Raw genomic sequence first — 15334 nt, forward strand, 5'->3', positions numbered from 1 at the left:
ATAATTTTTTTAATTTTTTTTTTTTTTTTTTTTTTACACTGCAGTAGTGACCAAAGGTCCCAGCAGGGCCCAACTGGGTGATGTTGTACAAGCACATCAGGATCTATCACCTGATGCGAAGCAGAGAGGATGAAAACAAACAAGCTAACGTAGAGGTTCGGTATGCTGTTGTATCGTAATCTCATATATTCTTTGGTAGGACATTATGCCAGGGGATGACTGGGCACAGTGGAAGCTCTCCTCTGCCATGCCTCTTGTTTCCCCTGTCTTACCTTCCTCAAGCAACTGACATTTTCCCTCTTGCCTCTTAATACTAGGGCTTCCCACAGTATTTCACATTAAAAATAATTTCAAAATGAAAGCAAATACTGCCAGTTTCTCAATGAAGAGTTTATTTTTTAAAATGTCATCAGCTCAGTCATACCTCTGACTACAGATCTAGTTACTTGCAAATAGTTTGTGCAGTGTATTTATGCACTGAGCTGTGCTTGAGAATATCTACAGTAATAAATTTGGTTCACATGAAGAGCAGGCTTTTGAAAAGCTTTCAGCTGTGTCCCATTGAATTCAGTAGAAGTTGTGCCACTGACTTCAGCTTACTTACAGTTCTATCACTACCATGTTCTTTTCAAATCCCACCCTACGCTCCTTTGTAGCGTGCATTTGACTATTTGGCTAAATGTTTGTCTGTTGAAGCTTTGTGATTTAGACTCTTCCTTCAGCTGATGTAGCTGAGCACTTTTTTTTTCAAAATCAGAACCATCTGACTTTCCTGGCAGCAGTTTTGGGTGTGAAGCTGGCAGGTGATAGCATGAATTTTGGTAACACTGGGAAAAAAAAAAAATCACTGTTCCACTTCTGAATCATTTCCCTTTTAACTACTTTAAATAATAAATAGTAACAATATCCTTCCCCAGCTTAATATAAAACCTCTTTTTCTACAAACATTCTGGGAAGCAAAAATAAATTTAATAAATGATACAAATCATGAGTGTTGCATCCCCACACTAACAGGCAGTTACCCCTCTGCTGAGAGTCAGGTAAATCATCTCCCTATCTATGAAGATACTGGGGAGACAAATTCAAGCTACTTTCTAAAATTAACTTGTTTACAATGCATGGTTTTGTTCTTGAACAGAGGTGGCCACAAACAGCATGTACGCAATCCCATTACAGAAATCCAGTCAACCCCCACTGTCCCATACCAGAACTTAACTCTATCCAAAGGATTAACTTCAGTTAGAGAGACTGAATGAGAAATAACTCTCGTGGTCTGCACAAATTCCACCACCACCACCGTTTCTTCAAAGTTGATATGCTGATTGCACATTAAAGTAAAAAAATTGTAAAACTATATGTAGCAGTGCCACTTTGCAACTCCTATCAGAACAGCATAATTTGAATAAAGAATCAAATTCTGCTCTTTGTGTTTTTCAAGTCTATAATTCTCACTGTCCCTTAAAATGGTTTCCCTTCTTACTATTCCACTTTTCCTGAGAGGAATACTAGTTTCCTATACAAATAATCTGAAACATTGTAGTGTCCCTGTTGAGAGAGATAAGGAGCCTTGTCATTCTGAAGTTAGGCAGAAGGCAGGCCAAGGTAGCAACTTAGAACATAACCTTCTGTAAGCAATACCCTACTTTGTCATATTTGTCCCTATTGTAATAATTTATTTTTTTGGGCATTACTGAAGGTAGATGTAGTGCTCCTTTAAGAGACCTCCACAGTACCATATATTGTAGTTTCTACCACCCATAAACTCAGCATTTAGCAAAGGACCTATACTTTTCTTCGTCTTTGTGATAGGGGCAATGCCCCAATGCAAAACTTACCACAAAGTGAAGAGCTCCCGAGCCAGAGGGACACGGAGACAAACCGGAAGTCCGGCAGGAGCAAAACCGTGGCAGGAAAAATGCTGTGGCAATGAAAGAAGAAAACAAAAGGAAAAAGCATGTCAGGTCCAGGAAGAGCTGGGGCTGGCTCCCACCCTGGCATGGACCCGTTTTATGGCAGCATGCTGGTGCTGATTTGCTGCCCAGCTCCTTAGGGCAGAGTTAAAAGCTCTGCTGGGAGCAGAGTCAGGAGGACTGGATGTGAGGCTTCTGGCAAGTCCAGGAGAGCCCCAGGGAAGAGGAAGATCCAGAAAGCTGCAGTGGTGGCTACCCCAGGCAGGGGCACACAAAGAAAGGAAAAGTTCACAAGGGCTAAAATATTTACCTAAAGAAGAGGTATGGGTCCTGGACACCTCTGGACAGGAGTAGATGGCCAGAGACCCTGCAAAGGGAACAGAGAGCTGAGAGTCTGGACCAAGATAAACATATAACAGAGGAGCAAGGACATCACTTGTAATAAGGTAAACCCAGTGATAGCCGAGACTACTAGCAAGTCTTTGCTACAATGGGGAACTCAGACCAAAGTGAGGTCCGCACCCTATTTTTTCTTTAAAACCAAAAAATAGACAAGAAAAAACATCTCCGGAGCTCACCTTAGATGTGAGCAGAAGATAACACCTTAGGTTGGTGTAACGTGGTGTGTAGGGGAGGTGGAGCCCCAAATCAGGAACCTGGACTATCCTGGTTACGGTAGCCCCAGGGAAGGTGGGATGTAACATCTTACTCCTGATAATAAATTATTTTTCCTTCAAAGGCGTGGCAGGAGAGAATCACCCTGAAGGCCTTCTGAGACATATACTCCAGCACCAAACTGTCCGGATCCCAATGAAACAGCAAAACCTGAGAGGTCCCCAAGAGTTAGGCACACGAATTAATGCCACAGGAACTTACAGTCTTCTTTGTTCTTCAAATGTATTTATAGAATGATCTTAGTTACCTACTGCCCTGTGTTGACTGTATTTCAATCTGTACCTTGACTTTTCTGATTTTATATACTTATACAGTATAGCTTCATAAATCCAGCTTTCAAAATTCTGGAATTCTCAAAAATCCAGGACTTTTTAAAAATACAGTACACTATATTATTGCATTAAAAAAGCTTCCCAATAATCCAGAAATTTCTCTGGAACCCTGGCACTTTTCTGACTGCCATCGTTTTTGTTTGTCAGCCTCCAGCTATTGTTTCAAACAGTACTTAGTCATGTGTATAGTGTAATAGCAAAGAAAATTGCCCTAAGACTATGTACTTGCCTTATGTTTAAAAAATCCAGAATTTTCAAATTTCTGGCAGGTGCTAGGTCCCGAAGATGCTGGATTTATAAGGTTATACTGTACTATATTCTTCCACCTAGTAATATGACTAAACTCCTACTTTGTTAGACCTCCTTCTTAAGTTTCATATCATTGACTACCTTTTGGTTTAGCTAGGCAAGCCTCTCACTACGCTTATTACCCTTTGTTTTGAGATACATGCACCTGTGCTCTTAATATTGTCTCTTTAAGAACCAATTAATTCTTATGGACTCTTTTTTCTCCTAGAATTGCCTCCAATGGGATCCTGCCTTCCAGTTCTTTGAGTTATTAAAGTCTGCTTTTCTGAAATCCATTTTTTTTTTGTTTTCCTTCCTTTCATTGGGCTCACAAACTCTAGCATTTTACCATCACTGGGAACATCTACACATGCAGATGCTCCTGGTTGTAGCAGTAGGGGCAGGAGATTCCTACCCTTTGGTAAATTATTCTGGAGTAAACCTACCCTGAGCAGGCATCTATGTGTGTGCCCATTTGGAAGAAGATTTGCTGCTCTTGGCTGCAGGCTGCTTCCACTCCTTACAGCCTTGCACCAGACCCCAGTCAGAGGCAGGTCCCAGCCAGCTCCAGGCTGGGCACAGAACTCTCCTTGTGCAGGGAGCTCCCTGCCCCAGTTCCACGATTGCCAAGTGGGGGCTGGGAGCTCCCTACTACTGGGGCAGGGGAACATTGTCCCAGTAGCAGAGCCTGCCCTGGCAGCAGGCAGGTCTCAGGGGTAGGAAGCAATCTCCCACCCCCCGCTGCCTGGCTGATTGGGGAAAATTTTGCACCCAGTCAGCCATCTACACATGCCTTACTATCCAGTAATTACTCAGCAGTTAATTTTCTATTTGCATTTGCAGATAGCAAATTAACTGCTGATTCAAGCAAATTACTGCACAGTATGGGTTTTCACATGTAGACACAGATGCTTACTATGCAGTAATTTACCCTACCATGCAGTAAAGCATCTTGTGTAGACATGCCCCCTGTCCACTAAGCTGCTTCCACCTTCAGAGGCATAAGCAATTTTTCACTCTTACCAACAATCCAGTTAAAACATACTCCACAACCTGCATCTAAAAGTTGTCTTTAGCAATATAACAACTTGGTGGGATGTCTGTACTATATTGTGCAACTACAATCTGATGGAAGGTAAAAGTACCTCATAACTGCTAGGTCCTGTGAGCTGGATATTCCACATAAAAATTTAAAACCAAGCTTCTTACACTTACCCTTTCTGTTTTGTAGTGTATAGTAGACACCCACCTTAATCACTCTTTCTTTTTTTGTCCCTTTAACATAACACAGAGACTCTCCAACGCAAAAACTTTCCAACATTTCTACCTCCTACTGTATCCTAGACCAAGGAACAAGTTTTTTGTAACCACACACAAGGGAATGATGAGGCTAGCATCACATTAAGCAGCCTCTGACATCCCAGCCTGAATGACCAGGTGCTGTTGGATCTGCAGCAAGATGCCTTAGCTATTACATCACTACACCTATCAAAAACAAAACAAAGAACCCCAAGCCCCTTGCTGTGGGTAAAGGTTTTTCAGCACACATACCTCATGCAGAAAGGTGCTCTAAAGAAAGTATTCCTAGCCTTAATTATAATGTTCCTCTCCTTAAAAGAATAGGATTCAAAGACTTTACAGGTAGAAGGGATTTAGGTCCTTATTTTTTCAGTGGGGGTGACTTGGGTTGAGCTCATTGTGACACTGAGAGCATACAATCCAAATATCTACAGATGTACTTTATGGTTTTCTATCACAGCTTATCTCTGCAATCTCTGGGATTCTTTCAACATAAAATTAACAGTGATAGCAAATTTGTTGATTTTGTGTAGCTTCTTGACTTCTTCCATTTTTGGTTAGAAACTCTGCTTAGAGAAGGTTTTGTATTTTAGATTGCTTAGATTTTATTATTTAATTTTTTGGTTGCTTTGTTTTATGATAATTTTATTTTGATCATTTGAGCTTCATTGGATGGAAAGGGGTATCAATGCTGTGAGTTGCATTCATATAATGGAAAGTCCTTTTTGAAATAAAAGATTTTCTACCATTTTCTTAGAATTATGGGAAAGTCAGGTTGGAAGGGACCTCACAGGGCCATCTAGTCCAGTCCCCTGCTTAGGGCAGGATTATTCCTAACTAAACCATACCAGCCAAGTGTCAATCTAACCTGCTTCTGAAAGATTTCAAGGATGGAGATTCCACATTGTAGGTTCACATTCAGCTTATGGTTCACCATAACTCCCAGGTCCTTCTTTACAACCTACCCAGTTACACCCCTGTATTTGTACATGCAGATTCTGTTTCCAGTGCAGGGGTTTGCTACTGTCCTTGTTGAATCTTATCTAATTGATTATAGACCATTTCTCTAGTTTATTTAGGTCATTCTGGATCATAGCACTACCTTCTGGAGTGTCCACAATTCTACCCAACTTGGTTTTTGTCAACTGCAAATTTCCTAAGTGTGCACTCAATCCCATCATCCAAATAATGAATCAATTCTGGACATAGGACAGACCCCTGGAGACTTCCACTTAATACCTCCTCCCAAGTAGACCTCAAGCCATTGAGAACTACTCACTGAGCATGCTGATCCAACCAATTATGTATTCATCTTACAGTACTTTCATCGAGTCTGTATTTCTTTAGTTTGTTAATCAGAATGTTGTGAGAGACTGTGTCAAAAGCCTTGCTCAAGTCAAGGTATATCACATCCACTGATCTCCCCTCATCCATGGAGCCTGTCACTTTATCATAAAAGGAAATCAGGTTGATCAGACATGACTTGGTCTTGGTGAATCCATGATGATCCCAAATAGAATGTTTTCTAGTGTCTCTTCTACTCCAGGTTTCCAATTTTAAAAGTTTTTTGTTGTAGTGGGCTATAATTAAAATTACAGTTTAAACAACAAATGTGCATGTAGGAGCAAAAAAAATAGTCTTTACTGCTAGTATTCAGTACTGTTGTTAAATTTTCTGTAAGTATAGTTATTTATCAAAGAATGAATGCACTGATCCTTTCTAGCTTTGCATTGAAACACCCACTGAAATCAACAGGAGTCTTTGTAACTTCAGTGGATTAGCATCCCCCCCTCCTCCAGGTGTAAGTCCTCATTTTTTAAATGTAGAAATTAACTTATTGCATTAGGTTATGATCCGTACTACTCTGGGAATCTGCTTTTTACCACAGCTGTTGAAACACAGTAGGTGGTATCATCATGTTTAACTAAATTAACCCTCCAAAAGTTGCTGAAACAGGATTTTTGTCCCCTTGTAATTTGCTTGAAATTTTCTGTACAACTACCATATAAAGCCAGTTTGCTGCACTAATATATGGAGCCAAAATAGCCCTCAAACTGTATGGAAACTGTGGCAAGAGGCTTTGCCAGCATCAACAATTGCACTTCATTACTGAGTAGAAAACGGGTTACAGACAGATAAACAATACGTCCTGCTTTGAGTTTATTCCAGCTTCACATATTAGATTTCAGTTTCACTGATGGCCAAGCCCAAAGTACTGGAGTTACGAGCCAGTTCCCAAAATGTTGTTGTTTTCTTTTTTAATTGTGGTAACATTCAGGCTCAGATCCATATCAAAGTGAACTGAAGTTGAGTATTCATTCCCTTAGAAAGTCTCACTAATTCTGTTCTTTTTATATATTAAAAAAAAGTCATGCAGTGTTACACCCTTTGCTCAAATGACTCATGGCTTGCCCTTGTGCCAGTATCAACACTGTCTGTGCACAAAAAAGCAGCTTACAGTTTTACAAATATCTGAAAGGATGCACACATCCCAGCCATGGATACAGAAGAAAGGAAGGCATGAGAGTAGGGTGTCCTTCATTGTAGCAGATCCATGGAGATTTTACATAAATTCATCAGATATTGGAGCCTTCTCTGGGAATTCATAGATTCCTGTTGTCATACAAATTATCACCACCACCATTGTCATCTTCTTGCAGTGGCCACTTTGCTAATGAACATAATCCCAGGAAGGAAGGGGTAGTTCTAGTGGTGGTACTAAAATGAGGACTTGCAGCACCCCTGTCATCTCCCAACACATAGAATTTAACTATTGCTTGTAATGAAGAAGGTAATTATGACAACATCCCAGAAGATACCACGCTCTGGGAGGTCATCTCTATTTTCTGGGTGGAAGGAGTGGTATGGCCTTTATAGGAAAGCAGCCGGGTTTCTTCTTGTACTTGTTCTCTAGGGTTGGATTCCCAGAAAATGGACATCAATGCAATGTAAGCACATGCTTAAGTGGGTTTTCATAGATTCACAGATTCATAGATTAAGGGTCGGAAGGGACCTAGTATATCTTCTAGCCCGACCCCCTGCCAGGGCGGGAGAACAACAAAAAACCCCAAAAAGAGAAACGGGACTCAAATGAGTCCAGCCAGGTAGGCATCCAGCCTCTTCTTAAAGACCCCCAGGGTAGGGGCCAGCACCACTTCCCTTGGAAGTTGGTTCCAGCTCCTAGCCGCCCTAACTGTGAAGTAGTTTTTGCGGATGTCCAATCTATACCTCCTCTCCATCAACTTGTGCCCATTACTCCTTGTTATGCCAGCGGGCGCTAGGGGAAACAGCGTCTCCCCCAAACCCTTCTGGTCCCCCCTAGTGAGTCTATAGACGGTCACCAGGTCCCCTCTCAGCCTTCTCTTGTGGAGGCTGAATAGGTTCAGGTCCTGCAGTCTCTCACTGTAGGGTCTGCCCTGTTGTCCCCGGATCATGCGGGTGGCCCTCCTCTGGACCCTCTCCATATTGTCCACATCCCTCTTGAAATGGGGCGCACAGAACTGGACACAATACTCCAGCTGTGGCCTGACCAGCGTCGCATAGAGGGGGAGGATCACCTCCTTGGCTCTACTCGAGATGCACCTGTGGATGCATGACAAGGTCCGGTTAGCCCTGCCAACCATGACCTCGCATTGTCGGCCCATGTTCATCTTGGAGTCAATAATGGGTTCTTAGTGTCCTGCAGCCAACATAACAAAAAAACCCTCCACGAATGAAGAATCCCATATTTCCACTTCCCATAGTTGAAAGAGTTCAGGTTTAAAGAAGAATGATCTAGCCTTAAGGAGTAGGAAATTTAGAATGGTCCCCTTCAAACAGGTAATCTGAAGAAAACTGAAGAAAATTGACTAATGCATTGTATCACTAGCAGTGAGTTGAAAAAATAAACTCCTTGTGTCTTGAAAAATGCATAGGTGTAGAGCCCTTATCAGTATCCTGTCTAAATATTAGAAAGGAAATTACATTTAAAAAATGTGAGCATATACATATAACTGCAAAATCAGGGAATCTAAATACCATATATTCAAAGTATTAACTGTAACTGCCTTGGAGATATATATGGTATGTATGCATACACACAGACACTTACATACATAGCTATGAGTGTGCATGTATATACAGGCAGTCCTCGACTTATGGCGTTTCCATTTACGGCGATTCACGCTTACGGTGCTCCTCCATTTACACCCATGTTATTACTTACAGTGCTGGATCCTCGCACTTACGGCACATACAGGGAAATTTACAATGAGAAAAAGAGGGCAGCAAAACAAACATCCCTGGATCAGTTTCTCAACAAGCCATCAAGTGGCCCTAAGTCTCCCCAAAAATCTCCCCAAAGAAGCCCTTCTGAATTCCATGACCCTGATGGTGTTTGTTGACCTTCTGATTAAATAAAATTTTATGTGATTAGTTACTGTATTGCCCTGTTTAATCAATTTATATACAATACACTTTAGAAAGCTTTGTACTGTACAGTGCATATAATTTATAATTGATTAAATAGTTGATTTAAATATGGTGTTTATGGTAATTTCTATAAAAAGTTGGGCATCGGACCCTTGGTCAGGAATGTAGCCCCCTACTATAACATTGTTTCTATGGGAAAATCAGATTCCACTTACATTGTTTCAACTTACAGTGCCTTTTCCAGGAACGTAACGCGCCGTAAGTACAAGGACTGCCTGTACTGATTTCCTACATGCCCTTCTGAATGCCCAGCTTGACATGTATCAACAGGCCTGGGTCTCAGTGGGTGCGTCTGCACGTGCACATTTACTGTGCAGTAACCAAATTTACTGAGCAGTACGGGCATGTCTACACATGCACACTCATTCTGTGCAGTAAATATGGCGACTTATGCCAACTTGATAAAATTTATGCCTGATTAGTTACTGTGCAGTAATACTGTGTGTGTTGACTGACTCGGGACTAATTTTAGTCTCAAGTCAGTCCACACACAGCATTAGTATGCTTTAAAGCCTGCACATGTAGACGCCAGCCTATATCCATTTATTGCACAGTAAATTTAAGCCAGTGTAAATGTATGTGTAGACACACCCAGTCAATGCTAAACAACTCTCCTCAGAGAATCAGACTCCTTTCAGATGTTAAAACATGAGCAATTGAAAATAAAGGCCACTAAAACTACTTCTCTTTTTTAAAATATTGGTTTAGTCTGCATTCATGATGCATGACAATTAAATGAACTAGAGAGCTAAGAGCACAATATTGTCCTAGGCATAAATTTGTTAAGTTAGACAGAAACAGTGACTAAATCCAAGAGCAATATCTTGCTACCATGAAATATCCTTTTAAACATATAGCTCAAACTAAAACAAGGAAAACACCTGCCAGATTCAATATTTTCCTATCTGTGTGAGCACAGTACAATAGAGTACAGTGAAGTTCTTCAAAGTTGTTTTAAGAGCAGAATCCAGAGGAGTAGGTGAGAATCTGTGTGTAGATTTGGATTAAAACAGTTGATAATCTGATCTGGATCCAATTCAAAAGGTCTGTTTCCACAGATTTACAGAAAGTTTTTCATACTAGAGGACTCTCTTTCTTACAGGTCTCATATTTCTTATAGGTGTATCAAGTAACAGGCAATTAATTTTATTTCAATGTTTTACTTCCCAGTTCCCCCTCCCCTCTACCCTAACCCAAGAAGTCTAATGAAAATCAGTGAAAGTCACGCATCTGCTTCAATGGATATTGGATCAGGCCCATAATGCTGTACTTAAAATACCATGACAAGGCCCTGGTAATAACAAGATTATTATTTATTTTTTATGAGAGTTATTTGAAATGGATTTCACTTAATTTTGCTTGGTAATGAAGATCAGTAGAAAAATAATGCAGACATGGAATTCAGTTATTTATGGAAGTGGTAAGATGAAGTACTGTGTGTATATGCATGTGTGCATTACTGTGGGCTCTGGCACTCACAGACCAGAACCAGGAACAAGTCAATACAGTGTCTTCATGCACTGAAAGAAACACACAATAGTTTGGTGCAGTTATAAAACAATGCTCATTTAATGTATCTATTTCTTGTGTTTAAAATAAAGTTTTAATTGAGACATACTGAAGTTAAACAAACACAAACAAAAATGAGTAACACATAACATTAAAAACTAGGGGACCCTCATCTGTGAGTTTTCTGAGAAAAAAAACTGTTGACAACAATGGGTATCTGCAGGACTGAAGACAAGGAAATGCTGCAGATAAGACCCTCAGGGGAATTTTGCACAGGTGGTTAATGTCCCTCCCCAAGAAAAGCCTAAGCCAAAGAGACTTTGAGAAAGCAGTAGAGCTGGTACCAAGTACTATGCCCTGGAGGCCCTGGTACAAAGGGCTGTTCTCAAGTGTTATGGGAGTGGAAAGGGGAAGGATGCAAGGAAGTTTTTACACTGATGCAGTTACCCCAGATAAGAGGTGCAAACCAGTCAAGAGACACAAGCCATTTCTCCTATATCTCTTTACTGCTTCTCAGAATCTAACCCCAGATGTTTATGTAGAAATGCCTACAGGCCTCTTTTTCAGGAGGAATTTGTCAAAATCATTCCTTATTTGGATTTTGAATCAATTCTTCCCAACAAGTTCCATGAAAACAGTAGATGAAAAAGAAATACTGTATTCCAAAAATTAAAGTACTTTTTTTAGGAGCTTTATTTATTTGGCTTGAAGATCATGAGGCTGAGATCAAGTAATACAGTTTGTTTTCCTGGCCCTTAATCTGCAGGTAGGCTATGGCAGTTTCCTCTTCTCTCTCATTTTAACTCACCTGCACAAGGCTGACCATAATTTGGCATGAACATTCTCCTAAAGTGTTAGACTGTTCTCTAACTCATAGACTCAGCATCCCCCTAGAAATGAGAACATCCAAGGTTATTGCTTAGCAAGCCACCCACACATCTCTTAAATTCATAAACTGCTTGACTGTCCATTCAGTTATCATCAACTGCTCCCTTCAGAGGTAAGGATAATATTATGCTACAGACACATGCAGACAGCTTTACCCAGAAGGGACCATTGGTTCATCTAGTCTGAATTCCTGTGTAGAGTTTTCAGTCTGAATAATAATGTCCTCTGTATCTTCCAGGAAAAAAAATCTTAATGTAAAGATGTAAGAGATGGTATAGATGGTATACAACTGACCCTGTTTATCTGCTTCAGGTAATATTCATGTTGGTTTAAATAAGAATCTTGCCTGAAGGAAGAGTTTGGTATAAAATACAGGCAGTCCAGTTAGACACAAATTATTCTACTTGGCAACCTTGGATATTAAGTCTGGATGCAAGTCACCCATTAATCAGGCAGGGGAGTGGTCAGGACTAGGTGGATTCTTGGCTGCATCCTCTAAGAAAGGAGTCAGAAACATGGGGGGTGGGAGATGTTAGGTGACAAGTTGTAGTGAGTTGGTTTCTGTCCATACCACATTACAACCCACCCAAGAACAGGAAAGGAAGCGTGTCCCACACACATACCCTCCTTTTGACACACAATTCCTACCCCGTACTGTTCCTAGGGAGCAGCTACATGCCATCCCTTAAATACAGCAGGCCATACTCTAGGCCTTATTTTGTTGGAGTGATTTCAGTTATACGATTTGGCTCCCCATAGGAAGCCATGTCCCACCTACTCATGTCACTGAGTGTATCAGCCAGTGAGATCACTGAAAAATATCAGTCTATTTACTATTTAATTTCTTGTAAAAGTTGCTGGTCCCTTTCCTAAGCAACCAGCAACTTGGGGAGTATCCAAAGAACAACTTTACAAGGGACAAGGTTTTAGTTCCTCAGTACTATGAAAATTAACAAGTGCTGCCAGAGAAAATAGAAAACCTAAACACTGAGCCCAAGAGAAGGAAAAATTAGAAGACCTGTTGACTTAAATGCTAGATTGGTACCATTCTCTGGAGATGCGCTTAGTTTAAGAGTTTTAAAAAACAATTTGTCCGATTCACTAAAGCTGCTAAGCACGATGCTCGCAATTTGGTTTTTGCTCTTTGTTCTTGTAACTCATTTTCAAGCTTGGCATGGGGCTTGCTTTTGATTTCTCAGGCTCCAGTGGCTCAGGGTCATTCTTTTGTGTAAGAAGTAAAAGAAAGAGAAGAAAACAACACTCATAACTGAGACTGATTTAAACTGTCACTGCATGTTGCTGTCTGAGAAGCAGATGTTGATAAATTGCATCCAAAGAATTCAAACTCTGCATCTTCTTCCACATGACTCTCTATGCATGGTCTGGTCATACCAGCCTATCCAGTCTGCATTAAAATCCATCCTTTACACCCTTGTCCAGCTTATTTCCTACAGTACATCTAGTTGATGTGTATAAAAATCCTGGTTCACAATATCCCTTTGCTCAAAACTCTTTTCTGTAGCTGGTAAAATTATGGCCCAATTACTGGAACCACTAGCAATCAAATGATTTAAATACTTTACTTTTTCATGAATTGCTTGCAATTAGCTTATAGTTGTAGTATCTGAAAGTTTAATTTTCTAAGCATTGAATATTCACTCTTTATTGAGTGTTTCCTCAGTTTATATACTTATTTTTTATACCACATAAAGGGTGCTTGTGTCAGCTGAACAGGACAAGGACTGTCTCTTTGGTTGTGGCTTAGTACACTACATGACAAAATAAGATCTTGGTCTCTGACTGGAGTTCATTCAATGTCTGCCAAACAAATAAGCAAATTGACTCAAGGTAATTTTAATTTGTCAGGTAACATGTTTGTTGCAATGACATGACATAAGTGATAATATTAGGCATACACAACTCCACTAAAAAACCTGAAGGACTGGAAAGATTAAGGGGCAGCAAATCTCAATTTGTGCCCTGTGGCTGGTGACTCTCAGCATGGTTACTTTGCACGTACTGTACCTCTAGTTTTAGGCTTGATTAAGGCATCAAGCTGCATCCTCGTGACAAAGCAGGAACTACCTCGTGGGAAACGAGGGCATTTTCAAGCAAAAACAGATACAAGAAAAGAAACAAACAAGCCCACACAGAAACGGATAGAGTGAATCAGTGTTTGCCTTGTCACTTGAGGAAAGGAATGTGACATTTTCTGCTTACACAGTAACTTGCGAGCTCCAATTTCTAGGCACTTCATGGGCTTTCTCCACATGATCTATCCTCTCTCATTCAGAATCCAGTGATTGACTCCTGCCTCCCATCCACCACTTCTTAAATTGTTATGCAATTTTGATGTATTGAAGCTGATGGCAAAACTCAATGAGCCCAGTGCTTTCGAAGTGGATGTTTGTTATGCCCCAAGCTTGCAAATGATGTTGCCTGTAGTCAATAGAAGGGTTGATCAATTTAAAAAACAGAGAACTGCATTTTTATTGCATGTGGCATTTCACCACATTTTAGGAAAATACAGTGAGAAGGGAGGTTGCTAGTGAAACACTATAGACAAAAGTTAACTGCGACTAATGTGCATCTGCACATTCTACTACCCTTGTCAGAGACGTCACATACTTTTGGAAAGGCCCACTGTGGAACAAGGCCTGGAACATCAGTTTAGGCCTCCAAAGCAATGAGTCCTCCCTGAGAGGATGCCAAAATGTTAAGACTACATTATTCCTAGAATACACAGAAAATGCTTGACACTGCATTTCTCTGAAAGAATATATGTTGCCTCATGATCTAATGGCCAGGGTAGTTTGCTGTGGGAGTATATGTCTATTTAAATTATAATCACTGAGGATAATTCCTTCCGAATTTGTACAGAGCCTAACATTGTAGGAGTCTGCTGTATGATTTGGGGGTCCTAAATCCCCTGGGTGGGACCACACAACATTTCTAGGCAGAGTTTCAGAAGTGCTGAAAGCCTGGATAGGAACACATGGACAGCAGGGAGAGGTTGGCCATTTTATTTGTTATGTTAAATAACATCTTTCTATCATTAGGTAAAACAATGACTTGTGTGTACTATCATTCATTGTGTTTGTTGCTGTAATTCTTTCAATGGTCATTTATATTACACATTTTACTATTCTTTTTATGTGTTTAGTTCTGATGTCATAAAAAAGTAACCCATAAAGTTAGTTGGGCAATATGCCATGATGCCATGTGCTTGAGCTCTTGTTCATAGGTGGCTTCTTCCTCTTCTTGAAGTGCAGGATGGGAAAAAAAAAAAGGAGTTCAGACTTCAAAAGGGAATAATTTAGGGTTCTCTAACGTTGAGGCTAGTTGGCTAGGTGCCCAGACCCCATGTTTAACAGATGTCAGCACAACTGCCTAGATGACAATAATAAATGTAAAGGCTTAATCAGCAAGATATTTCTATCATGCTTTGAGAACCTAGAAAGAATAGTATTGGAAAAGATAAAATAAGTGCTTTCATAGTTTCATAGTTTCTAGGGTTGGAAGGGACCTGAGCAGATCATCTAGTCCGACCCCCTGCCAAGGCAGGAAGAGCAGTGGGGTCAAATGACCCCAGTAAGGTGGTCATCCAACCTCCTCTTAAAAACCCCCAGGGTGGGAGCCTGCACCACCTCACTTGGAAGCTGGTTCCAGACTCTAGCCGCCCTGACCGTGAAGTAGCGCCTCCTGATGTCCAACTTAAACCTTCCCTCCGCCAGCTTGTGACCATTGTTCCTGGTCACTCCTTGCGGCGCTTAGGGGAACAGGGACTCCCCCAGCGCCTGCTGATCCCCCCTAACCAGTTTATAACAGGCCACAAGATCCCCCCTCAGCCTTCTCTTTTGAGGGGACTGTGGCGTAGACAACCATACAGTCCAATGGGTAGCCAACTGGTTAGAGAGTCGCACCCAGAGGGTGGTAGTGGATGGGTCCTTCTCGACCTGGAAG

Source organism: Gavialis gangeticus, unplaced genomic scaffold (genome assembly GCF_001723915.1).
Source record: "Gavialis gangeticus isolate Ggan-Ray unplaced genomic scaffold, GavGan_comp1, whole genome shotgun sequence".
NCBI lineage: Eukaryota > Metazoa > Chordata > Crocodylia > Gavialidae > Gavialis > Gavialis gangeticus.